The following is a 27,834-nucleotide window of genomic DNA, read 5'->3' on the forward strand; positions in this document are numbered from 1 at the left end:
TGATCATAACACTTCTATTAAAATGCTTAAAGAAGTTATTTTTCCGAGGTTTGGAGTCCCTAGATACTTAATGACTGATGGTGGTTCACACTTTATTCATGGTGCTTTCCATAAAATGCTTGCTAAATATGATGTTAATCATAGAATTGCATCTCCATATCACCCGCAGTCTAGTGGTCAAGTAGAATTCAGCAATAGAGAGCTCAAATTAATTTTGCAAAAGACTGTTAATAGGTCTAGAAAGAATTGGTCCAAGAAACTGAATGACGCATTGTGGGCCTATAGAACTGCATATAAGAATCCTATGGGTATGTCTCCGTATAAAATGGTTTATGGAAAAGCATGTCACTTACCTCTCGAACTAGAACACAAAGCATATTGGGCTATTAAAGAGCTCAATTATGATAGCATATTGGGCTATTAAAGAGCTCAATTATGATTTCAAACTTGCCGGTGAGAAGAGGTTATTTGATATTAGCTCACTTGATGAATGGAGAACCCAAGCTTACGAAAATGCCAGGTTGTTTAAAGAAAAAGTTAAAAGATGGCATGACAAAAGGATACAAAAGCGTGAGTTTAATGTAGGTGATTATGTATTGCTATACAACTCTCATTTAAGATTTTTTGCAGGAAAACTTCTCTCCAAATGGGAAGGTCCCTACGTTATCGAGGAGGTCTGTCGTTCCGGTGCCATAAAAATCAACAACTTCGAAGGCACAAATCCGAAGGTGGTAAACGGTCAAAGGATCAAACACTATATCTCAGGTAATCCTATAAATGTTGAAACTAATATTATTGAAACCGTAACCCTGGAGGAATACATAAGGGACACTTTCCAGAACGTTCCAGACTCTGAAAAAGGAATAGGTATGTGGTACGGTAAGTAAACCGACTCCAAAACATTTTTTAAGGCAATATTTCTCCATTTTGGAATATTTAGAAAAATAGAAAAATAAGTGGCAGTCCGGGAAGGACACGAGGCCTCCACGAGGGTGGAGGGCGCACCCTACCCCCTGGGCGCGCCCCCCTACCTCGTGAGCACCTCGTGTGCCCTCTGGACTCCGTTTCCTTGCACGATACGTATTTTGGTCGGTAAAAATTCATTATATGTACTCCCGAAGGTTTTGACTCTTGTATCACGCAAAAATCCTCCGTTTTCGTTTCGAGCTGTTCCTGTTGCAGATTTAGAACAAGATGTCATCCCAAGATTCGGAGGGAGAGAGCTACATGGCTGATTATATTGCAAACCCAAAAGTATATGGGGATGTGGAACATTATGGCTGGACCACGGAGGAAGAAGAAGACTATGATCCAAAGAGGAAGGAGGAAACAACCTCCGACGAAGAGGACTATCCACTACCTCAACCTGGTGATATGCATGTGGAGTTCAAGAAGTCGAGCCTCCATAAGGTCCAATCTATCCCGCCTCATTTTTTGCAGGATAGCAAAGCAGCACTATGCAAAAAGATAATGAAACTTGAGCTCGAGAATGAAGATTTGAGGGAGGAAAATTTTAGCCTCAGACGCAAGCTAGAGAAGAAAAATGCAACAACTCCACCGCCAACAACAAAGAAGGAGATATAATCACTTGCGTATGGTCACTTCCCTTGGAAACTACCAAGCTTGGGGGAGGTGCCCTGGTATCGTATCACCATCACAACTCCTACCTTTACCATTTTTCTTAATTCAATCCTTTTAGTAGTATCTTGATTTAGTAGAATAAAGTCATGGCATGATCTAGTTTTGAGTTTTGCTTTATGATCCTTCTTTGTAATCGAGCCCGTGAGATATATAATAAAGATTAGTGTTGAGTCAAGGGCTTGATTATTTTGCCATGATCTTGGGTGAATATAAGAAAAAGAATAAAAAGAATCAAAGAGTTCATATTGATCTTATTGAAAGTAATGACTTCACATAGAAAGAGTATGATGATTAAAAAGTTGTTGGGAGTTGGAAAATATAGCTTTGGTCATCGTTGCAATTAATAGGAAGTAATAAGGAAAGAGAGGTTTCACATATAGATATATTATCATTGACATCTTTTATGATTGGGAGCACTCATTAAAATATGACATGCTAAAGAGTTGAGGTTGGACAAGGAAGACAATATAATGAGTTATGTTTTCTTACATCAGAGATAAAGTATGTTGTCATGGATCATCTACCGTGTTGAGCTTGCCTATCCCCCTCATGCTAGCCAAATTCTCAGCACCAAGTAGAAATACTACTTGTGCTTCCAAATACCCTTAAACCAGTTTTGCCATGAGAGTCCACCATATCTACCTATGGATTGAGTAAGATCCTTCAAGTAAGTTGTCATCGGTGCAAGCAATAAAAATTGCTCTCTAAATATGCATGATTTATTAGTGCAGAGAAATAAGCTTTGTACAAACTTGTTGTGGATGCAATAAAAGCGACGGACTGCATAATAAAGGTCCACATACAAGGGGCAATATAAAGTGACGTTCTTTTGCATTAAGATTTTGTGCATCAACCCTAAACGCGCATGACAACCTCCGCTTCCCTCTGCGAAGGGCCTATCTTTTATGAGAGAATTCCTTATTTGGCCCTTTCTTAAAATCTGCTTCCCTTTTTGGCCCTAAATTTTTTGTTCTTCCTTTTTTGATACTCAAACTTCATTTTGTGCCTTATGTGACACTTCTGTTAGTTTTGTCTAGTAACAGTGTTAAGTCTGACCTAAAAAGACCGTTTTACCCCTAGAATAGTATGTGACCAGATTATTTACGTGCAAACGCAGAGGTAATGCGATATATTTTGTTGTGGTTAAATTAAAAACAGTACTATATGATGAATCTTTTTTTGCGGGGGATAAATAAATAATATGATGAGTGGAACAATGACAACCCATTTGTGCTCTACTGTAGCATATAAATTCGTAGAGATTAATATTATAGGCGATAGATTAGACTGTGACGTATCAACAGGTGATGTGGCTGAGCTGTGTTCGCGCCTCAATTGTTGCACACGCTCATCCATTGCGTTAATTGCAATTTGCAAGAAGCCAAGAGCACATTGACTCGTTCCGAAAAATGTGTCCATCGAGTCCGAATAATTATCTAAACTACTTACAACGATTAAATTGCTGCACACGCTCATGCCACTGTCCACCTAGCAACTCGTCGGCTTTGCCCTTACTAGCTGCCCTGACGTGCGTGTCATTGGCTAGTGCCAAGCTAGCTAGCTTTACGTGTGCTCCAGAATCAATCAAGGTGCATGCCTGCCTGCTTAGGAAGTTAGCTTTCGTACATCTACCTATGTGCACGCTTCATACGGCCAGAAAACACCCGGCTTAGCGCCCGAGCCGTGGCGAGGAGGAAAAGAGGCAGGAGTGTAGTTCCGCCTCATATATATTTTTGGTCGTTCACAACCTTTCTTTTCCTCTTTTCTGTTCATGCTATCATCAGGGGCAAAATTGACTTTCTACATGCCATTTAACACCCTTGGATGGGAAAACGGATGGAAGTGTCACATAGGGAACAAAATGAACTTTGAGTGTCAAAAAAGAAAGAAAAAGGTTTTTTGGGCCAAAAAAGGAAGCAAAATTTAACAAAGGGCCAAATAAGGAATTCTCTCATCTTTTATTATTATCCTCTACCTTATGCAAGAGTCACGGTGATCTTCACCTTTCCTTTTTCATTTTATCCTTTGGCAAGCTCAGCATGTTGGAAAGAATATGACATATACATCTAATTGGATGTAGGGGAGCATGAATTATTATTGTTGACATTACCCTTGAGGTAAAAGGTTGTGGGGCAAAACTATAAGCCCCTATCTTTCTCTGTGTCCGATTAAAACTCCGTAACCACAAGTATTGCGTGACTGTTAGCAATTATGAAGGACTAAGTGATAGTTGAGTATGTGGACTTACTTTTAAGCTCTAACATAGACTCTTTCCGATGTTATGATAAATTTCAATTGCTTCAATGACTGAGGTTATAATTTGTTGGTGCTCAATAAGGTTTTTGATTCATACTTTGGCTTTGTGAAAAGATCATCACTTGAACATAAGTAATCATATGACAAAATCTATATATGTTGTTGTTATGGAAATAATCATGATGCCTTCATGTTCGTATTTTATTTTTGTCGACGCCTCTACCTCTAAACATGAGGACATATTTATTGTTATCGGCTTTTCGCTTGAGGACAAGCGAGGTCTAAGCTTGGGGGAGTTGATACGTCCATTTTGCATCATGCTTTTATATCAATATTTATTGCATTATGGGATGTTATTTCACGTTATGTCACAATAATTATGGCTATTTTCTCTTATTTTACAAGGTTTACATGAAGAGGGAGAACGCCGGCAGCTGGAATTCTAGGCTGGCAAAGGAGCAAATATTGGAGGCCTATTCTGCGCAACTCCAAAAGTCCTGAAACTCCACAGAAAATCTTAAAATAAATAAAGAAAAATCTTCGCCAAAGATGAAGGCCAGGGGGCCCACACCCTGCTCACGAGGGTGGGGGCGCCCTCCCCCCCCTGGGCGTGCCCCCTACCTCGTGGGCCCCCTGGTGGCTCTCCGACGCTCATCTTCTCCTATATGAAGTCTTTCGATGAGAAAAAATAGAAGGCAACCTTTCGGGATGAGACTCCGCCGCCACGAGGCGGAACCTTGGCGGAACCAATCTAGGGCTCCGGCAGAGCTGTTCTGCCGGGGACACTTCCCTCCGGGAGGGGGAAATCATCACCATCGTCATCACCAACGCTCCTCTATCCGGGAGAGGGAAATCTCCATCAACATCTTCACCAGCACCATCTCATCTCCAAACCCTAGTTCATCTCTTGTATCCAATTCTTGTCTCCAAGTCCGGGATTGGTGCTAGTAGGTTGCTAGTAGTGTTGACTACTCCTTGTACTTGATGCTAGTTGGTTTATTTGGTGGAAGATCATATGTTCAGATCCTTTATGCATATTATTACCCCTCTGATTATGAACATGAATATGCTTTGTGAGTAATTACGTTTGTTCCTGAGGACAAGGGAGAAGTCTTGCTATTAGTAGTCATGTGAATTTGGTATTCGTTCGATATTTTGATAAGATGTATGTTGTCTAACCTCTAGTGGTGTTATGTGAACATCGACTACATAACACTTCACCATTATTTAGACCTAGAGGAAGGCATTGGGAAGTAATAAGTAGATGATGGGTTGCTAGAGTGACAGAAGCTTAAACCCTAGTTTATGCGTTGCTTCGTAAGGGGCTGATTTGGGTCCATATGTTTCATGCTATGGTTAGGTTTACCTTAATACTTTTTTCGTAGTTGCGGATGCTTGCAATAGAGGTTAATCGTAAGTGGGATGCTTGTTCAAGTAAGAACAGCACCCAAGCACCGGTCCACCCACATATCAAATTATCAAAGTACCAAACGCGGATCATATGAGCGTGATGAAACTAGCTTGACGATATTCCCATGTGTCCTCGGGAGCACTTTTCCTATTAAAAGAGTTTGTCCAGGCTTGTCCTTTGCTACAAAAAGGATTGGGCCACCTTGCTGCACTTTATTTACTTTTGTTACTTGTTGCTCGTTACAATTTATCTTATCACAAAACTATCTGTTACCACTTATTTCAGTACTTGCAGAGAATACCTTGCTGAAAACCGCTTATCATTTCCTTCTGCTCCTCGTTGGTTTCGACACTGTTACTTATCGAAAGGACTACGATAGATCCCCTATACTTGTGGGTCATCAATTGGCCGGTGTTCCTGGGGTGCCATGAATTTGGCATGGACGGTCGTGTATGCCGTCCAGACTGGACGGGCCCGAATTGTTCTTTTTGAATGGCTTTTTCCACTGACCGGACTTAGAGCCACTGAATCCGGCATTGACGGTCGTGTCCTTGGCGTTATCACCATTATTGAGACGTTTGTGTTTGTTGCGTCAGGGCTTGCCATTGCTATCTCTGGCCTCTGATGTGCCAGGATTGCTTGCTGTGCTGTTGCTACGAGCCAACCAGCTATCCTTGCCCGCACAAAAGCAGGTCATGAGTGTCGTGAGGGCTGCCATGGATTTTGGCTTCTCTTGGCCGAGGTGTCGGGTAAGCCACTCGTCAGGGATGTTATGTCTAAAGGCCGCTAGGGCTTCGGCATCCGGACAGTCGACAATTTGGTTCTTTTTAGTTAGGAACCGAGTCCAGAATTTCCTGGCTGACTCTCTGGGGTGTTGGGTTATGTGACTTAAATTGTCAGCATCCGGTGGTCGCACATAAGTGCCCTGGAAGTTATCCAGGAATGCATTTTCCAGGTTCTCCCAACTTCCAATGGAGTTTGCCGGTAAACTATTCAGCAAATGCCGAGCCGGTCCCTTGAGTTTTAGTGGGAGGTACTTGATGGCGTGTAGATCATCCCCGCGAGCCATGTGAATGTGGAGAAAGAAATCTTCTATCCATACCGCGGGTTCTATAGTCCCATCGTAGGGCTCGATATTCACGGGCTTAAACCCTTCTGGGAATTCATGATCCATTACTTCGTTAGTGAAGCATAGGGGGTGTGCGGCGCCTCTATGTCGGGCTACATCACGACGCAGTTCCAATGAGTCTGGTCTGTTGTATTCAGCCCGGCCAGATTTGTATTTAGTGTATCCGGCGTGATGGTCACCGTCACGCGTTGGGGCATGCCCCCGTGGTCCGTAGATCGATCTTGACTGTCCTGCTTTTTTCAATTTGTCTTGCAGGTCATGCATGTAGCCCCGGGCCTTCGTGTTTTTGCTTGTTTGGCGACGGGGTGCGGCTGTAATTCGGGCTGATACGCCACTTTGTCTCGGCCACGAGGTGGCCAGTCAGCCGCATCCTGCGCTGGTGGTGTAGGCTCTAGTGCCTCCTCCTCGAGTTGAGGTAACAACCTGCGCCTTGGGTAACTTTTTTTTGGGCGCTCGAGTCCGTATTCCTCGGCTGCCAGAACCTCAGTCCATCTATCAGTTAGCAGATCTTGATCAGCTTGAAGCTGCTGCTTCTTTTTCTTCTGGCTTTTTGCAGTGGCTATAAGCCGGCGCTTAAAGCGCTCCTGCTCGACGGGATCCTCAGGCACGATAAATTCTTCGTCGCCGAGGCTCACCTCGTCTTCGGAGAGGGGCATGTAATTGTCGTCCTCCGATTCTCCATCCATTGCCTGTTCCTCAGGGCTAGCTTGCCCATCCTCCCGTTCGGCCTGCACGAAGCTTGGCTGGGCAGGATTCTTTTCGTCCTCGGCATTATCCAGAGTGTTATTTTCTCTTGTGCTGGTATCGCTATTTTTGCTATGATAGGGCTTAGAGTGGCGCCGATGACGTCGGTGCTTAGATTACTTCTCAAGGGGGTTATCCTATGTTGCCGCATCGCCATTGCTTTCTTTGGGTGTGTCCACCATATATATATCATCTGATGAGGTGGATGTCCAGCACCCTGTGGGCAGTGGTTCCTTTTCTTCTCCCGCATCATCGTCCATACCGTCGATGTCTTCGGAGTCAAAATCAAGCATGTCGGTTAAATCGTCAACAATGCCTATTAAGTGGGTGGTGGGTGGGGAACAAATTTCTTCGTTGTCCGCTTCCCACTCAAGTCGGACATAGTTCGGCCAAGAGTCTCCTGACAGGGAGAGAGATTTCAGTGAATTTAGCATGTCGCCCAAAGGCGAGTGCTGAAAGATATCCGTGGAGGTGAACTCCATGATCGGTGCCCAATCAGATTCGATAGGCACGAGTGCGAGCGGTTCGGAGCCTATGGCCAGAGACGAGTCCGAGGGTCCAATAACATAGTCCTCATTGGAGGCAAAGTCCGTGTTTGCCTCTATCACCGATGAGTGTGCGGCCTCCGTGGCGGGGTCTATCCACCCGTCCTCGGACAGCACGATCTGCTCCGGATTTAGAGCCGGGGCAGCTGCAGGTATGATCTCCCGAACACCGTCCGATGGCAGACCTAAGTCATGCTCATCGTGACTGTTCGGTACGCCTGTCATGGGTTCGAATCCATCGAAGATCAAGTCTCCACGGATGTCGGCGGTGTAGTTCAGGCTTCCAAACCTGACTTGATGGCCAGGGGCGTAGCTATCGATCTGCTCCAGATGGCCAAGCGAGTTGGCCTGCAGTGCGAAGCCGCCGAATACGAAGATCTGTCCGGGGAGGAAGACCTCACCCTGGATTGCATCGTTGTAGATGATTGCAGGAGCCATCAAGCCTTATGGTGACGGCATAGTGGAACTCTCAATGAAAGCACCAATGTCGGTGTCAAAACCGGCGGATCTCGGGTAGGGGGTCCCGAACTGTGCGTCTAAGGCTAATGGTAATAGGAGGCGGGGGACACAATGTTTACCCAGGTTCGGGCCCTCTCGATGGAGGTAATACCCTACTTCCTGCTTGATTGATCTTGATGATATGAGTATTACAAGAGTTGATCTACCACAAGATTGTAGAAGCTAAACCCTAGAAGCTAGCCTATGATTATGATTGTTCTTGTCCTACGGACCAAACCCTCCGATTTATATAGACACCGGAGGGGGCTAGTGTTACACAGAGTCGGTTACAGAGAAGGAAATCTATATATCCGAATTGCCAAGCTTGCCTTCCACGCAAAGGAGAGTCCCACCCGGACACGGGACGAAGTCTTCAATCTTGTATCTTCATAGTCCAACAGTCCGGCATAAGTACATAGTCCGGCTGTCCGAGGACCCCCTAATCCAGGACTCCCTCAGAAACGACTTTGACGATCTGACAGCGTGTGACCGGTTTCAAACAAAAAAAACATTCATCCAGTCCGGAGTCCGGGTGCAAAATTTATAGGCATTTGAATTCAGGTATATATGTACAATCCAAATTTGAGTCCAAACATGAGGGACATGGAATGTAACTGGAGCTCAACCGGTTTTCACCTGGTTTTCCTAAAAAGCAAGTGGCGCATTTTCATGTAGGTTTCAAAAATTAAAAAGATAAACTTAATAATTTAAAATTTTCGAATAATGTTTATAAATATCTGAGTTTTAAAAAAAATAAGTCAAATTTAGAGAATATGTATAAATTTTAAAAAATATTCACAAAAGTTTTAATTGTTCCCAAGTTGAGATATACCTATGTTCAAAAAAATTACATAACTTCTAAAAATAGCTTTGAATTTTTAAAATGTTCTAAATTTTGAAAATATCATGATTTTTGTAAAAAATAAGTAAAGGAAACACAAAAATTAAACAAAAAAGCAATTGAAGCCCAACAAGAAAACCAAATACCAAAAAAAACTTTTTAAACATAGTATAGATGCAAATACTCATACATACGCACATACACTCACCCCTATGAGTACACTCGCGCACACCCTTCCCTCATCAACATCTCCAGGAAATGGTCGTCAAACACGCCTTCGTAGTCGACAGGAACGTCTCCTCCAACCTTATGTAACACCTTTAAAATGGATCTGGCTCATACCTCTAATTCATGTGCGATTGATCGGCATTTTGGCGCACGCGTCAAATAGGAGATAGCGAGGTGATGTGTCACGGGTAGACCTGGCCATGGGAAGCCCGGCCCGAAAAAGCCCGACCCGGCCCGGCCCGACGCTGCCCCCGGGCCGGGCTCGGGCCTAGATTTTGAGCCCGAAGGCCGGGCCGGGTGCCGGGCCCGGGCCCGTCGTTTTCAGTTTTTCTGAATGTCGGGCTGGGCCGGCCCAAAGCCCGACAGGCTTTTACGTGTTCGGGCCAGGGTCGGGCCCAGAAAACAGGCCCGATGGCCGGGCTGGGCCGGGCCGGGCCCGGGCCTGGGTTTTTTGTGTCAGGCTTGGCTAGGCCCGGCTCGAAGCCCGGCCCGGCCCGAGGTATGGCCAGGTATAGTCACCCGCCATTGGGGCTCTCTTTTTTTACAGCAAATCCATATTTGTTTCTTAGGGGTCTCAAATCCAATTTCGTGCATAGGGCAGGGAGTGCCCACAAACGCACACCCCCTGCCAACCCTGTTGGGTTGGCTGCAGGGAGCTTTTCTCTTCACTTTTTTCACCGATTTTGGGATGGCTATAGGAGCTTCATGCGAATTTTCTTATTTTTGTGTATTTTTAACCCATTTTATCTATTTTCATTCAACTTTTTCTTTCATCTGAATTTTTCCTCTTTCATTTTTCCTTTTCCCCTTCCTTTTTGTGTTTTAAATGTGTGGACATTTTCAAATTCAAGAATTTTTCAATTTTAGAATTTTTTTTTAAAAAGTGAATATTCATGACCAGTTTCTTGAAATTTTCAGTCAAGCCCCTTTACCGCAAACTATGTCAGGGGCCGTCCCTCCAGGTGCCTATGGGACGGTGGAAATCGCGTCTTCCGCTCAAGATTAAGGTGTTCTTTTGGCAGTTGTTTCGGAACAGGCTACCCACCTCGGCAAACGTCGCCAAAAGAAATGGCCCATCGACCGGCGTTTGTGCGATCTGTAGCGCGCCCGAAGATGCGAACCACGTTTTCTTCCGATGCCCGATGGCCCGTTCTGCTTTGAGTGCAGTCCGGTCTGCGGCCAACACATCTTGGGACCCGAGGTCGTCCTCTGATCTTGCGGCCATTCTTGACTCCATGCAAGGAAGCCACAAGAGAGTGCTTTGGAGCTGTATTGGAGCTCTGTTTTGGGCTATTTGGCTCACTAGGAACAAATTAGCGATCGAGGGGATCTTCCCGACTCACCCTGCTAACTTAATTTACAAATGCAACATATTCCTGCAGCAGTGGAGTCCGTTGGCGAGGCGCAAGGATGCTGAGAATCTGAAGCGAGCTCAAGATCATCTTCGTCAGGTCTATGTCTTGGCAAGGGAGCCAGATGGCACTTCTACTCCGTGAAGTGCCCCTTCTGTCGTCCGAGCGAGCCTGCGTGCTCTATGCTTTGGCCTTTGGCCATGTAATATGCGCGCTCGTGCTTCTTTTGGCCGTTTGAACTTCTCTAGATACCGCTTTCCGCGTGGCCTGAGCCTCCGTGCTCGTTTCGCTTGATTATGACTTGTGTGTTACGCTGCCTATGTTGTGGGCTTTATTAATTTAAAGCCGGACGCTCCTAGTGTCTTCGTTAAAAAAAATCGTAATTTCAAGATTAGCAAGCATTTTCAAAAATTGAGGAACACTTTTAAAGCCATGAGAAATTTCTAAAAATTATGGAGATTTTTTGAATTTTGGACATTTCGTAAATTGTGGAAGAAATTTCAAGTTAACAGTTTATTTAAATTCATATAACAATAGTGATAATTTTGAATAATCGTCATATAAACTTTGTTAGGGGAACTACGAAACATTATCATCAACGAGTTCCAGAGGGATCATTACACTATCATGCGGCTGGATTAGCCGGATATGTCCGCCTACATCTAGATACAGATAAACTGAGCTAGGTTCCTTGTCCTGCTTTCGTGAATGAACTTGCACTAATCAAATAGCTCCGGACTGGCCCTAATTTCCCTAACTTGCACCATATCAACGAAATCACTAACTAAGAATACTTCTTACATAGATCATCCTCACCTTCTCATGTTGCGACAAGTGTCAGATTGCATGTCCGTCACTTGTCATAATCTGGGAGTTTTTTCTTTTTTCATAGATTCATTTATTCAAAACGTTGTATATATCAAACCATTCTTGCAAATCTCAAACCGTTTTCACTTTTGAATTCTCGGCGGGAGACCTTCAAAACTAGATCCAGTGTTGTTAGGTTTTGACGAACCTTTTTCCACACAAAAATCTGAACTGGGAGCACATCCCCCCCCCCCCCTTTTGAGAGGTATGGCCGTGCCTTTAGCAGAAGCAAATCCGTACCTTCACGAGAAGAAAACTATGTCCCTCATCGAAGGAAAAAAAATAAGTTTTTTCCCTTTTCGAGAGGCACGACTGTGCCTCTCGTAGAAGCAAATCCGTTCCTCCACGAGAAGTAAATCTACGTCTCTCATCAAAGGAAAAATAATAATGTTTCCCTTTCGAGAGACACATCAGTGCGTCTCGTGGAAGCAAATCCGTGCCTCCACGAGAAGTAAATCTGTGCCTCACGTGAAAAAGAAAAGCATTTTTTTCCTTTTTCGAGAGGCACGGCATGTGCCTCTCGCGGAAGCAAATTTGTGCCTTCACGAGAAGCAAATGTGTATCTCTCGTGGTAGAAAAAAAGGGTTTGTTTATGGCATATCTAAATGTGTCATAGTTATTGCACATCTAAGTAACTTAATCAAGCATAAAAAAGAAAAGAAAAAGGGGGGAAATTGCCCACATGAATCTCCGCGTAAAATCAACGCTATAGGACTTATATGTGCAATGCTTATGGCACACCTAGATGTGCTTTAGCAAAACTGGAAAAAATGCGTTTTTTTCATTTTACGAGAGGTGCGGCCGTGTCTCTCGCGTAAGCAAATTCATGCCTCCAAGAAAAGTAAATCCATGTCTCTCATGAAGGATAAAACAAAGAAAAGGTGTTTTCTTCTTTTTTTTGAGAGGCATGGTCGTGCCTCTAGTGTAAGCAAATCCATGCCTCGCGAAAGAAAGGAAAAACATGTTTTTTCTCACAAAAAATATTTTTTGGTCCAAAACCTAAGTAAAACCAGGGGAAATCGGAAAAGTGAAAAAACCCAAAAAATTATGTAGAAGCCGAAAATGCATACAGGAAAATAAAAAATAAATAGAAGGAGCGTCCAGAGCATGACACGCGGCGGCGTCTACCCAGCCCACCGAGATGACCCTTGTGGTGGATCCCGAAGGAGTAATACTTAATTAGTTACTCTCCCATATCAGCCACCAAATCGTTAACGATGATCATATATAATAAGAGAATTAAAGCTGCTAAGCCAGCCCTCCTCCTGTACGTTTGGAGTATTGGGCGCTGGCTCTTACAGTAATGACACGTGTCTTCTTTTTCTTCAAATTAGTTCTGATTTTTTAACACAGTTCACTCTCGATTTGTATTGTATTTAGACTAATGAAAAAATAGCATGGTATAGTATCACTAATAGCACGCTCTAGTGTTCTGAGCAGTGCCACTCTAGATAATTCCGTATGCATAAGGAACATATGTCTTCTTCTTGGCCACTCTTGATTTTTTTTAATAGGTTCACTCTCCAGTTTTGTAGTGTGTTTATATCACTGAAAAAATAGCACACTCTAGCATTTTTCCTCCGGTTCACTCTTGGTTAGTTCACTCCTGGTATTGTACTGTATTTAGACCACTGAAAAATAGCACGCTGTCTCTGTCTGGGTTTTTCTCGGGCTCACTCTTGGTTTTTCTAACATAATTCTCTCCCAGATTTATAGTGTATTTAGACCACTCAAAAAGTAGCACAGCACAGCACCGCTAATAGCACACTGTAACGTTCTGAGCAATGCCATGCTAAATAAATCAGTGTATAATTTTTCGATAATAGTGCATTTTAAAGGTGGCCCTATTTTGCTATAGCGCGCTAACTTTTCCGTTGGTTTAGACTAGACTAGATGTTTCTCATGGACTTTAGAAACTGGACAGGTCCACACTATCACTTTATCCTCCCGCATCGATCTGACGCAACCACGTCTTCTTCTCTTCTTCATCCTCCCGGTTCAGATCCACCCCTCCCTATGCATCAGAAGCATTGACTCTCACGTGGCCGTCGAACGACGCCTGTCTCTCCCCATGGAAATAGAGCACCGCATGCCACCGACCTCGCCCACTCCACCACGCCTACCCTGGCTGACTATGGGAGCCAGCCGCCATGGATTGGGATGGGCTGCATAGCATCATGGCTTCACACCCGACCTCACCATCACACTCTCTATGCCAATGCCTCTCCCCGCTGGCCGCAGGAGCCAGCGCCACGAAGTCGGCAAACTTGCCATCCTCCAGTACCTGACACCCCTCCGTCGACCCCCGCCGATTTCATCTACCTCGCCCACCCTACATCAGCTCCCTGACTCCCCGGCTCCAGTGCCTTGCCTCGAGCGCTTCCATCTTGCCGACCGCCTCCACTACACCGTGACTGTCGCGTCCCCGACTTCAACTCCGGTGACCTCTTCCTCCTATTCAACCACATGCGATTGTTTTTCTCGTTGGGACCTGCGCCCCTACTTCCTATGTGTTTGGGTGCATGTAATGTTTAGCCAGTTTTAGAGGCTGCAAATTTTCAGATTTTGTAGGATATAAATTTAAATACACTGCTTTCCTAAAAAAATAAGGCATGCACACATGTTTAATTTGATACTTATCCCTTGTGGAATAGTACTGATAGTTTAGAGTTAGCTTTAATAGGTTGCTTGACTAACCTAATTGTTTTATCATCTTAAAAATGTTGTCAATTATTGCACCAATGAAAGTCGATGAGCAAACTCGTGATAGACATATATAAGGGAAAATTCCTGCGAATTATTTTCAAACTGGTCATTCGGTTTATAACTATAACATAGATGATAGGCATTGACCATTGCACTAAATATAATTCGTACCTTGCTCTATGTTATATACTCACACAATGGTTCAGCGGGAGTTCGATTAATTAGTATCTACATCCGGACTTCAAACTCCAGTTTCAATTACACAATTTATCAGGAGGAATGGACAACAAAACACATGCTCCAACATAGAAAGAAAGAAACGTGGCACTATTAGCCATGTGAGGTTGATGAAGGGCAATACTCACATCTTTTCTACTGTTGACCATCTAGGCACAAATTTGAGTCAAAGCTAGAGGCACTTATAGAGCATATTTTTTCCCCACTTTAGCTACTTTAGGGATTTTTATTTCGGAGGGTCTGGTTGAATAAGGATTGGGATGAATATGCGAGCTCCATTTTCTTAAGGATTGGGATGAGTATGTGAACTACATTTCATTCCCACATACAATGAAGCAAACCTTTATAATGCGTAGCCAGAGAAATTTTGACTACTTGAGGCTATGCACAATGTAGTAAAGGTATTGTATATTTTGCTATGTGTTACAGTTCAAATGCATGAAAGGTTCATGATCTCATCTTCTGAACGTGGAATTTCAAATGAAAAAAAGATTTATGATATGTTGTTCTGAACATAGTGTCCTCTTCTGTACAAAGAGTTCATCATCGATGCTTGGTAGCTTCACAATGCATGGTCCAAAGGAGCAGATAATGTTCTACTAATTGTTACTTGTTACCTGATTGCCATATCAAGTGAATGTTGAAAATATGAGAAATACTTGGCATGTGTCTGCTTTAGGTGAGGTTAGTGAATTGTTTTTGCAATATCTTCTGTATATTCAAGGCCTTCAGCTCTCCTTTCTTACTACATTGAGTAATTCTATTTGCTTTTACAAAATAAATCAAATGTGACTACAGTATGCTAAGCTAATGGAATTCACATGTTCATTGGGTTGTTGAAGGTGCATTATGAAAGGGAAATGAACGATAGATTGCATTCAGTTTATTGTCATCTATAATACTTTCCGGCATTCGGCATCATGAGCAAAGTGGATAAGTGGAAGGAGCAATCATAGGAGGATGATATGCGCCGACAACTATCACGCTAGAACATCTGGTTATTTTCACTTTATGAAGTGTGTAACCTTTTAGTCCAATGTTCGCTCCATTGTACTCCTCAGTTCATCTGTGTATGTATGTCACCAAATTCTGTAATCAATCCAACAATTTGTACTCTTTGCGACAGTTCTTAATCTTCTCATGCTACTTAGTAAAACTAAACAACAGAAAGTAAACACGAGCAACCAATAAATTAAGCTACAATTTAGCCAACAACGGCCTCATATTTGGGTGTGGCGTGCCGCCACGCCTTCCGCCTGCTAGTATGATAAAAAAAAGGCGGCCAAGAAAGCAAACATGGCCAGCCCAAGAAGCGCCTCACTATAGTACCCGAACGTGGCCAAAATAAAAAAACGAACAAGAGAAAGTTTAGTTGGAACAATTCAGGTCGGCCGGCTGAGCTACAACACAAAATGCGCAATTGCGATTGCGATGAACATGAGCTCTCTTCTCTTTTTTTGCACATAAATGAACATGAGCTCTCGCGAGTGCTCCTATACGACACCTTAAGCACCAAATGGCTCTATAGCAGACACTTGACCGTGGCATAGTAAGTTCCACTCACTCGCTCGCTATTTATATCTTTGTTTGGCACTGCTTTGCTGCTAGACTGGGATTTTGTTTTGTGGTTTTGAAAATGTTTATGAAATAAAAAATCATGGGTTAAAAAAATTTCATAGGTATGAAAGTTTTCATGAATTTAAAAAATATTCGTGAATTTTTAAAAAGTGCATAATTTTTTTTAATGTTCATCAAAGTGAAATTTTATTTGTAATTGATTTTTTCGAATTTGAAAAAGGTTTGAACTTTAAAAAACAAATTTAGAAATCAAATTCATGATTGTTTTTAATATTTAACGAAAATTCTAAGTTGGCACGGTTTTTTTAATGGACAAAGAAGAAAGGAGACAAAAAATGGGAAAGTGGGAAATTTGAACAAAAAACCGATAAAACCGGCAAAATTTCAAACATGAAAAATAGGATGACCCGTTAAAAAAAACTCCAGGGAGGGTGTTCGCGTTGTACACATAAAGCATATTTGGGTTTTTCACCGCCAGGGCTATTTCTAGGTTGTTTTCTTGGCTCCCAATAGGGTTTTCACCGCCAAGGCTATTTCCGACCTGCTTTTTTTAACACGGTACAATGAAGTCGCTCACATAGACAAGCATACACTCACCCATATGAATGCTCACACACACATTCTACTCGTGTGAGCACCTTCAAGAGACTGAACTGGCATAACATTTTGAGATTTACGAAGTCCCCACAGGGGTCTCGCAGTCGACAGGAGTGTCTTCTCCCACTGAAAGAATATCGCCGGAAGGCTGAAATAAATCCCGAAATAATGCGAGCACCAATGTTAAGGCTATTTCTTACCTGTTACGAGTCGTAACTCGGTCTTCCACTAGACACAAGGGAGTGGGCCGGCCCAATATTCTAGTGTCGCTGGCTCATATATTTTTCTCACTCTATATTTTCCTTATCGACTTACTGTTTGTCTTTTTTTTTCTTCATCAGTTTTGTTCGGTCTTTTGGGTTTTCTAATCGGTTTCTTTTGTTCTTTCCTTTTTCTTTTTTTTCCTTTCTTGAACACATGTCTAGATAAGTTCATACACATTTTTAGTATAAATGTGGTACATTTTGTTGATTCATGTTGAATATATTTTAAATACACAATGCACATTTATTGCAAAAACTTGTTTTGAACAAATATATGTTTAAAAAATTTCAAATACACGTTGAACTTTCTTAGTGACATGGAATACTTTTTCTAATTGACACAGACTTTTTTTACATTGTATAAATATGTTTTCAAATGTCGCAAATATTTGTTTAGACGCATGAATATTTCTTTAAGATGTCACATACATATTTTTTTAATGACACTTAACATTCTTTTATACTACACAAACATATTTTTACATTTGATACACTTTCATAAAAGTGTCATGTACATTTCTTTTGAAACACGTGAACTTGTTTTTGAATCTCACGTACATTTTTTCTGAATAATACAAAACATTTGTTCTGAATTATGAGAATGTTTTATTTACATTGTAATTTTTTAAAATCTCACAAATATATTTTTCCAAAGTGCGCAAACATTTTTTTTATGTCACAAGCATTTTTTAAGTGTTATTAGCATATATTTTTTAATTGCCCAGACTTATATATACATTGCATGAACAGTTTATAAATGATTAATCGGTCTTGATAAATAACGTGCGCCTGAGATTTTTGTGTTTGTTTTGTCTTCGTTTGGATTTGTTGTGATCGTTCATGTGCTTCGGTCGGTTTTTTAGAGCAACTCTATCAGACCCAGCAAAAATACCACCCGCAAAACGCGTTTACGGGTTGATGAAGGTCGCGTTTGCGGGTCAAAAACATGCACGGCCGAGCAGAACCCGTATCTAAACCTGCATATTTTGAAAAAATGCTTTCGCCGGAGAAATTGCACAAACATAGTTCATCACATTCTACATAGTTCATCACATGATTACATACTACATACTACGTTAAACTAGTACTAGGGGGTCGGATCTGACGGCGGCGAGGTCGCGACAAACTGGACGACGCCGTGGAGGAGCCGGACGCTCAATCCTTCCCGCCGGAGCTGCACAGATCAACGTACTTCTCCACCTGTTCCGTGCGGATGCGCCGCCACTCGTCAGCCTTCTCGTTGGCGGCGACGTTATCGGCGACCGCCTGCCGCCACTTGAGGGCTTCGAGCTCCTCGGCGTGGCGCCGGTGCTCCTCCTCCTCGCGCACGCTCCGCTCGGTGATGGCGGCGACGATGGCGTCGAAGTCCGCGACAAAGTCCTCGGGCCCGACGACTCCGCGGCGGCCGAGCGGAGCGGGCTCCTCGGGCTCCTCCTTCACCGGGACGAAGGCAATGGCGCCAGCGGCTCCGGCTCCTCCTCCTCGTCCGACCACTCCCTCTTCACGGGGAGGAACCCCGCGGCGGAGGAGGAGGAGGATCCAACGTTGGAAGACCTCGCGGAGAAGGACGCGCGCGCCGCTCGCGCTCCGAGTCCCTCTCACGGCCGGATCTGCTGCCGGAGCCACGTCCGGAGCTCCACATTCGCCCCCCACATGGCGGCTGGAGGCGGGGCGGAGTCGCCGGCGGCGAGAAATTGGGAGAGGAAAAAGGGGAATTGGGTTTGGACCCGTAAAAGGGTCGCGGAACCGCACTTATAGTGCTCAGGGCGTGCGGTTTGCGGGCTGCGGCAAAAAGTTTTGCGGGCCGGGCAAGTATGCGGGCTCTATTCTGACCGGAAAATTGGCCCGAGCCCGCATACTCGCCGGAACTTTGCGGGCCGGGCGTTTTGCGGAGTATACTAGAGTTGCTCTTAGTATGCCAAGCATTTTCCCGGTCTTTGTGTGTGTCACTATTCTTTCCGTGTGTGCGCACGCGCGCATGAGATCATCCAAGTGATTCTTATGTTTTTCTATGTGTGTCGGTCTTTTTCTCTCTCTTTGTGTCACTATTTGTTTTTAGTTGTGTGTGCGTTGCACTCATGATATCAATATGAGATGCAATTCATTTTTGACGCATTTTTGTATGCATGTTGAGGCGATATCATCGACATGAGCAAGAAAATTAATTTCCAATTTACAGGCAAAAGTACTGTGTAATATGCGTCCAAATTATGTCGGGGTCCGAAAAATTGTATTATTATATGCTTCTTCTTGTATATTTGTGAAAAACTGCAATTTTCTGTGCAAGTTGTTGTCATCATTTTCATCTAGGGTAATATCAATGCTTTAATTTTATTCTTTCATGGAAAACTTAAGTTTTTTATTTTGTTTTAATTTTTTATCTTTAGTTTTTATAGGAAAATCTTGCATTTTTATTTTGTGATTCATTTTTGGGTAATACCATCGGCATGAGTAAAATAATTAATCTCCGAGGTACACACACACACAAGTACCATGTAATATGTGTGCAAATTATATTTGAGTCCGAAAATTACACTATTATATGATTATTCTTGTATATTGCTAAAAAAATGCAATTTTTGTGCAAATTATCCATAGGGCTTTTTCATTTTTCATTTTCATTTCCTTTTTCACTAGGGTAATAACAATGCCTTTAATTCATTTTCCTTAGAAACTTTGCTTTTTATTTTAGTTTTAGTTTTTATTACCAAATATTGCGTTTTTACTTGGCGATTGATATAGGGTAATACCATTGGCATGAGTAAGACAATTATTCTCCGACATACACACACAAATACTATATGTAATATGTGTGCAAATCATGCTAGAGTCCAAAAGATTGCGCTATTATATGCTTATTCTTGCATATTCTGAAAAGGTGCAATTTTCTGGGTAAATATGTGCTTATCCTTGCATATTCTGAAAAGACTGCGCTATTATTTTCATATTTCAGTAATACCGATGTCTTTAATTAATTCTTTCTTAGAAAACTTTAGTTTTTCTTAAAAAAATTAGTTATTATTACCAAATCCTGCATTTCTGTTTTGTGATCCATTTAGGGTAATACCATTGGCATGAGTAAGACAATTAATCTCCAACCAATGTACAGAAGCAAGTAATGTATGTAATATGTGTACAAATCATACCGGAGTCCAAAAACTTGTACTATAATATGGTATATGGTTATGGTTGCATATTATGAAAAAGTGCAATCTTCTGTGCAAGATTTTGCCATTTTTATTTTCTTTTTTATTGGGGTTATACCAATGTCTTTAATTCATTCTTCCTTAGAAAATTTTGGTTCTTTTATTAACTTATATTTAGTTCTTTTACCAAGTTTTTTTATGGATTCATTTTGCGTAATACCATTAGTGTGAGTAAGATTATTAATTTCAGACATACACAAGCAAGTACTATATGCAATATGTGTACAAATTATACCAGAGTCCGAAAAGGTGCATTGTTATATGTTTATTCTTACATGTTGTGAAAACTACAATTCTTATTGGAAATCATGTGCAAGTTTCTCTCATTTCTCATTTTCTTTTCCTTTTTTTTGAGGGGGTCTCATTTTCTTTTCCATTAGGGTAATTTAGATGTCTTTGACTTATTCTTCCAAAACTTCAGTTTTTTTATTTTGTTTTAGTTTTAATTTTATATTTATTTTTTATTACTAAATTATGTGCTTTATTTTGTTTCCAATTAAAATATTTAGCATGAGGATTGCTAAATGTAATAGACTAGGATTAGTTTCCTATTATGCCCCTATATTAATATTTGTATAATTACTATGTGTGAAAGCAAATAAACGTTTCAAAGCAAATCATATATACACGGTAATGGATATACAATGCTTTGCATGTATAGTGTGGTACTACTCTAGTACTGGTACTTAGAAACGGCCACAGATTTATTGAAACCCATGGCCCTGTGCTTAATTAGCACAACATTGGCACATGACGGGCCGTAGTTCACTAGAGTAGCAGGCTCCCTGCCGTGGCTTGCGCAACAGTTTGGTGGAAAAAAAATCAACTGACACAAACAAATATTTCAGCACCTGAGCCGTAGGTGCTCCCATAATCAATTGATGTTTATAAGATTTAAATAAAATATGCATCTATTTTAGAAATAAAAATAATAGTAAAACAAAAACAAAATAAACACAGTGCTCTAGGAGACAGCTCAACTATCCGCTATGGGTCTGTCGTGCGGTAAGGGGCTCTTTCATCTAGCCAGAGCTATATCTCGCGTAATGCGAGAGTAGCTTGTCTCGTCTGAAGTTTTTTCCTGGACGTGCATTCTGGGCCGGCCCATTCATAGCGTTTTCTTCATCCCACTCGCTCGGGGTCGGTTGCATTAGTTTCTTCCGTGTTTTTTTCGTTTATTTTATTTTTCTTTCATCTTTTTCATGATTCTTCACCGGTTTTCTTCGTTCTCAGTTTTTTCTTCATTTTTTCACCAGCTTTCTTCGTTTCTTTCACAATTTTCACTGGGTTTTCTTTTCTTGCCTTGTTCTTTGTTTCTTTCTTGGTTTTCTCCGTTCTTTTGTTTTTCTTTCCTTTTTCTCTTCATTTCTCTTTGTTTCTTTCTTTAATTTTATCCGATTTCTTTGTTATTCTTTCTTTCATTCTCATTTTCACTATTTTTCATTTTCTTTGCATTGATTCTCTTCGGTTTTAATTTTATTTTTTGTCTTCTTTGTTTTTTGTTGTTTTTGTTGGGTTTCTTCATTTTTCTTTGTTTCTTATCATTTTCCATAGTTTTTCTTAACACACGTCACCTTTTTCAATACACATTCAAGATTTTCAGTACAAATCATAAAAATATTATATATAAATGTTTAACATTTTGAAACACATTATTAACTCTTTTTTTGAAAACTTATATCCTTTGTCGCCTATACATTTTCAATAAATGTCTAATTTTTTAATAGAAGATTAATATTTTTTGAATACATGGGCAACAATTTTTAATTCACGGCAAACATTATTTTAGTTGCAGTATGCGTGCGTGCGTGCGTGCGTGCGTGCGTGCGTGTGTGTGTGTGTGTGTGTGTGTGTGTGTTTAATATTTTCTAAATACATAATTAACTTTTCTTATATATATGATTTTTGCCCATTTTTATTTAATGTACGCCATGCATTTTTAGTGTACACAAGAAACATTTTTTTATACATGTTTTAACATTTTTTAAGACATGATCAACATTTTTATACACATTGTACTTTTCTTGTATATATATTTCATATACATGAGAAATAATTTTTTCCATACACATTTAAGCATTTTCAGATGCTATATTAATATTTTAAAATACTCAATTAACATTTTTCAAATGCTTAATCAACCTTTATTAAATACATGATCAATATTTTTCACACACATTTTACTTTTTTGTATACATTTTTCGTATGCATGAGAACATTTTCTCTGTACAGATTTAACATTTTTCAAATGCTTGGTATACATATTCTCAAATGTTGTATGTAACTGTGTTTTGTAATATTTTATTCAGAATATTTTGATGGAATAAAACACACAAAAAAACAGGAGAAAAGGAAAAAAACGAGGCAGTGGCCTCCCGCACATTGGACCGGTCCATTTACCTGGTGCCTGGTGGGAGGTTTTCCACTCTCTTTTTCTATGATTCTGGAGGATTATTCTGTGGTCATATGGGCCTAAGTGCCGGGCTAAAACTCCATCTGTCTAGGCCTGTCCGCCTGTCGTTCCCGGCCTACGATCATTGTGCCAAGGTTCCATGTTCTAACTATTTGCAGAACCGCTTCATATAGCTGGGTACCTTGATAGACAATGACACAACCAAAGTTCATGGAGGACTTGGGTTCCGGGATTTTGAGGTTTTTAATCTTGCACTTTTGGCACATCAGTCCTGGTATTTGTTACAACACCCAGAAGCTCTTTGTGCCCGCATAAGCCAGCTACTATCCAACTACAATCATCCTCACTACTGAACTTAAGAATCACCCCTCTCAGGTTTCGAGGGTGATCATGGAAGGCCGAGGTGTTTTAAACCAGGGCCTTATACGGAGAATTGGTGACGGAGAATCTAGATGATTGGATTCGCATAAAAGGGACCATGAGGCCAATCGCTTGCCTTGCAACTCGTAAGCGACCTAATTGATAGCACAAGCACTACCTGGAGGAAAAACTCAATGGAACAGGTGTTCATCATTGCTAACTCAAACACAATACTAGGGCCCCATTCGGATCTTCTCCTGCTGCTCCAAATAGCCAGCTTTCGCTCCTTCGGGCAAAATCCTGCTTCTTGTACAATAATTGGGTCGATAGAAACCGTTTTGGGGGGCATCTCCACTTCCAATTGGTTAGCCGAATAAGATTGTTGTAGGCCCATTTGAAGGAAAAGGCAGACTAGATTTCAACTGGAATAGTAACATATCGAGGAGGAACAACATGTCGAGCGAACCGGTATGCTACCCCAAGGTCACTTGGCGGTGGCATATCGAGTAATAATGTCCAACTCCACCTCCTTTGATTTTTGAGAGCGGGCCTCGTCCTGCTTCTCACTTTTGCACAGCGAGGGGACTTTGCTCCATGAAGCGAGCTTCTCGAAGCTGCGCCGTTCAAACCAACACTAGTGCGATGCCGATGAAGCTGGGAGGAGGAGAAGGTCCGAACAAGGCCTAGGTATACCTTTATGCACAAGAAGGATGGACGATTTTTGGGCATGGAATCATGAAAACAATGGATTGTTTTTAGTGCCCTCGGCGTATCAGATGCTAGTAGATACGAAGAAGAGGAGAGAGGGATGGCTTGAAGGAAGGGCGGGAAGTTCAAACTACAAGTCAGAAACAAAAGCATGATCCTCGTTGTGGTGTGTGGATGTGCCTAGTAAAATTAGAAACTTTCTATGAATGCTTGCTAAACACTCAATTCCAACCGAGGATGTCAGACATAACAGGAAGATGGCAACTAATGACCAATGTCAGATGTGTGGAGTACATGACTCATGGCACCATTCACTCCCGGAATGCTCAGTGGCTCGGTGAGTCTGGCCTCTAACCGATAATGATATCACTACTCACTTGCAAGCTTCTACGGAAGAGAATGCCAAGAGATGGATTTTTGCATTGATAGATGAGATGCCACATGAACACTTGATCAAGACGATAATAACTATCTGGGCGATTTGGACAGCGCGCCGTAAAGCTATGCATGAAGGAATTCTCCGGAGTCCTCATGCCACTAATTCTATCAATAGTATCATCGCGAAGTTAGCAGACATCCAGGAACCAAAACAGGAAAAGATTCATCATGCGAGCTCATCAACTAGGAGACCAAATGCGGGGTACGTGTGGAAGGCGCCTAGTCCGGGCATGGCGAAAATACATGTTGATGGCGGTTTGTCGACGAATGGAAACGTGGGAGCTTCAGCAGCGGTATGCCGAGACCATGATGGGAATTTTCTGGGATCCTCGGCAATGGTTTTCAGCGATATACACAACCCGACAACATTGGAAGTACTTCCTTGCAGAGAAGCGTTAGCTCTAGCGCTTGATCTCTCCTTAAGGTGAATAGTTTTTTTTAACAATCAAGACAATAGGAAGTAGGAGAAACACCTATTGAGACATTTTCATATATATGAGGTGCGGAACTTACATGGTGGGTCTCACAAAGTTCTAGGATCTATTCCCCCCTACACCAACCAGCATGGGGTGGGGGGGGGAGTGACGGCACATAATAGGGAAGGTGTACAATGGTACGAATTTTAGAGTGATGCTACAAAAGTTTGTCAGAGTCTATCAAGGAGGGCTTAACCCTGTGTATCAAGAGACCAAAATCAGTTTTGAATCGTTCTCTCCACGATTCTAGGGAGTGCGGGATTTTCTGGAAGATTTTTCAATTACGCTCTTTCCAGATACTCCACGTTGTTGTCATAAAGATTTCCATGAAAAAGTTGCTTAAGGTGAATAGTTATCGCATGTGACTGCAAACTAGTCGTTGCTGAGATAAAGCAGGGACCGGTGGGAAGATGTAGCGCAATCACCAAAGAGACCGAAGCTAGACCGAAGGAATTCATCACTTGTGATTTTATTTTTGAAGGTTGTATATTAAATTTTGAAACACATACTTTAGCTAAATTTTCGCCGTCATTAGGAGTGGGTCGCCATATGTGGCTGGGATTGTCCCATGACCTGGTTATTATTCATGTAAACCGAACTCTGTCTTAATAAAGTGTGGTTTATCGTTAAAAAAACTATTTGCAGAACCCTGTTTTTACTGAATCATGGCAGAAGATCATGCACAGGAATTCTTTGAAGAGAAATATACTTCGAGAGTTGCTGCACCTTTTTTTAACGTAAAGAGAGGTGCTGCACTTATTGGCACGTGTTCCTTTTGCGATATGCTTCGTAGCTGTAAACTTTGATTTTGTCCATTGTGCAACCTGCTGGCTCCGTATTTGTATTTGTGTGAAAAAGACAAGGCTTTTTATATGTTTTATTTAGTGTTTGACAAAGATGCTCTTTACGTTGAGCCCCTGCTAGTTTCCACCATTTGTCTGCCCCGCTTTGGTGAGTAGTTGAGTGCGTATACAAATCACTCCTTTGTCTGGAGTGAGGCAGAGCACGAGAAAGTTCTTTGATACAACAACTGCATCATTTTCCCCTAAAGAAAAGAAAAACATATTATATGAATTTTGAGCTTGCTATCCACATGTCCCAGTTAAGGAAAAATATGCTAGAAAAGCCATTTTAAACTAGACACCACAACTTTTACCCTAAATGCTAAAAGCCTAACGTTAGATTTTTAGAGCTCCCGTGTGAGCGCCCTCAGACGCATCTGGAAACAGGTGTGAATCTTTAGCGTTCGCTCTCACACACATTCTGAGAGAACCACGAGCTGACGGAACTAAACGGTTTGCTCAGGATGACAATCTTAGTAAACACATTTAGAATGACAGTTTTTGTTTTTAGAACATTGCATTTTTCACCTTTTTCCCCTGATGTAGCATGACAATTTCCTTCAGTCGGCATGATAAATCCTGAGCATGACAACTTTCACCAGTGGCGGAGACAGGGGACCAGCATGGGCCCTAGGCCCGCCTAAGATCCCTGGTTTAGTCCTAATTTGGAGATGAACAATGTAGAATTTAGGTAAAATACATGTATTACTATAATTTGGCCCATGTTATCAGAAGTTTGAGACATTTGGCCCCCCTGATCTTTAATTCTTGGCTCCGTCATGTATTTTCACCATTTTATTTTTTAAAGTGGCACTTCTCCGTGTTACAATCATAAGAAATCCCTGAAAACGCACGACAATTACTCTACCGTGGAATGGCAATTTTCTGAGAAATATTTGTACAATATGTTATTTTTTACTTTAGAACATGACTGATCCTTATGGAATTTATCTGTTTTCGCAAGGCAATTATAAGCATTCGTTGGGAGTTTTTTTTTTGAACGAATGAAAACGTCTACTCATTCATACCTGACCGGGGAACGATAGTTCGCTCGGATGACCTCTCCGAGGGGGATCTTGCTTCATGATCATGGCGTCAACCGGAACATTGCCATAGACCACAACTAGTCCCACTAGTGAAGTTTCGAAACAAAGGCATAACATTTGCCTCACTGATATTAATAGGGAGAGAATAGAGTTTTACAAGTGTATCTCAATACAACGCATGAATGATTATTCTCACAAAATGATCGTCCCTAGTTGCTTGGCTCACCATGTTCCACAATTTAGTGTCGTTTATTATATTGTTAAGTAAGAGGGACACTTTTGTGGCGGAAGACCCTGCCGTTTTTTTACGGTGAGCAACACAGTCCTACTAGCAAAGTAGCAAAACCAAAGTATTACTGCACCCTTTTTGAAAAAAGGGCAAAATATTACCGCACCAAACTAGTACTACTACCAAGATTAATCAGTACTCACCATGAGAATGCTGGCTTGCGTTGGAATGGTGAGACCATGGAGGATTTAAGACAACTCAGGGGCACATGCATGCACGACAGATCGATGCATGGTTGGTGACGGCTTGCTTTCAGTTGGTTAAATGAAGGTACCAACAAACAGTCCCATGAGAATGCAAATAATGTGTTTCTGCGAAACTTCGGCAGCGCTGGCCCAACTGTTTCCGTCCGTCCGCTTTCGTCTTCAAAGCCAAAATGCAACCACCACACGATCTCCTACGGATTATTTGCCTTTCCCTTTACTTACTATACTCATCAAATAATCCACCTATAGCAGGCAGCATTGCCATGCCATCAACTGTCAAGATTGTCCCTTCCTAATCATGTTTGTTCCAGGATTAGCTGCATGAATTGCCTTTAGAAACATCTGTTGCAGTGACATGACAAAAGCATTGAGCCACTCAAAGCACATACAGAAGCAGGCCCTAGGTTTGACAATTAGATGCCAAATTTCACGTGATGATCTGAGTCAATGCATTGTGGGTGCTTTGCAAAAAATTGTTCTTCTCAAGAAAGTGGAGCCCTTTTTGTCCATGCAGAGACTTTTTTTACATGCTAATGCTGCGCTATGTATGAGTATGACTTTGGAAGGCTTCGCTTCTTCTTCCGGGCCTTTAATTTACTTGTAGCACTAGCACTTTGTCAAAGACAACTCCTGGCAGCTTCCATGGGATGGCACAAAAAGCTTAGGTGCACTTTGTGAGCGACCAGGCATTGTGGCTCTTGAAAGAGTAAATTCAGCAATCATTCATCACGTCGACTCACTGCTTTTTCCTCTTTAGGATGCATCATACTGCATTGACCTGCCAAAACAACCCTTTTGGTTTAACTAAAACAGCAAAACTATTTCAAACAACAACCAGGTTAGCACCCAGTGCGGGCGCAAGTTTCAGAAAACAAAGTTCAGATCTGCCAATTTTCTCACAAATATCAGTAAGCATACCACAAGGCAAGTTTTTTTTTGAGAGAGAGAACCACAAGG

The sequence above is a fragment of the Triticum aestivum genome, chromosome 2B (genome assembly GCF_018294505.1).
Source record: "Triticum aestivum cultivar Chinese Spring chromosome 2B, IWGSC CS RefSeq v2.1, whole genome shotgun sequence".
Classification (NCBI taxonomy): domain Eukaryota; kingdom Viridiplantae; phylum Streptophyta; class Magnoliopsida; order Poales; family Poaceae; genus Triticum; species Triticum aestivum.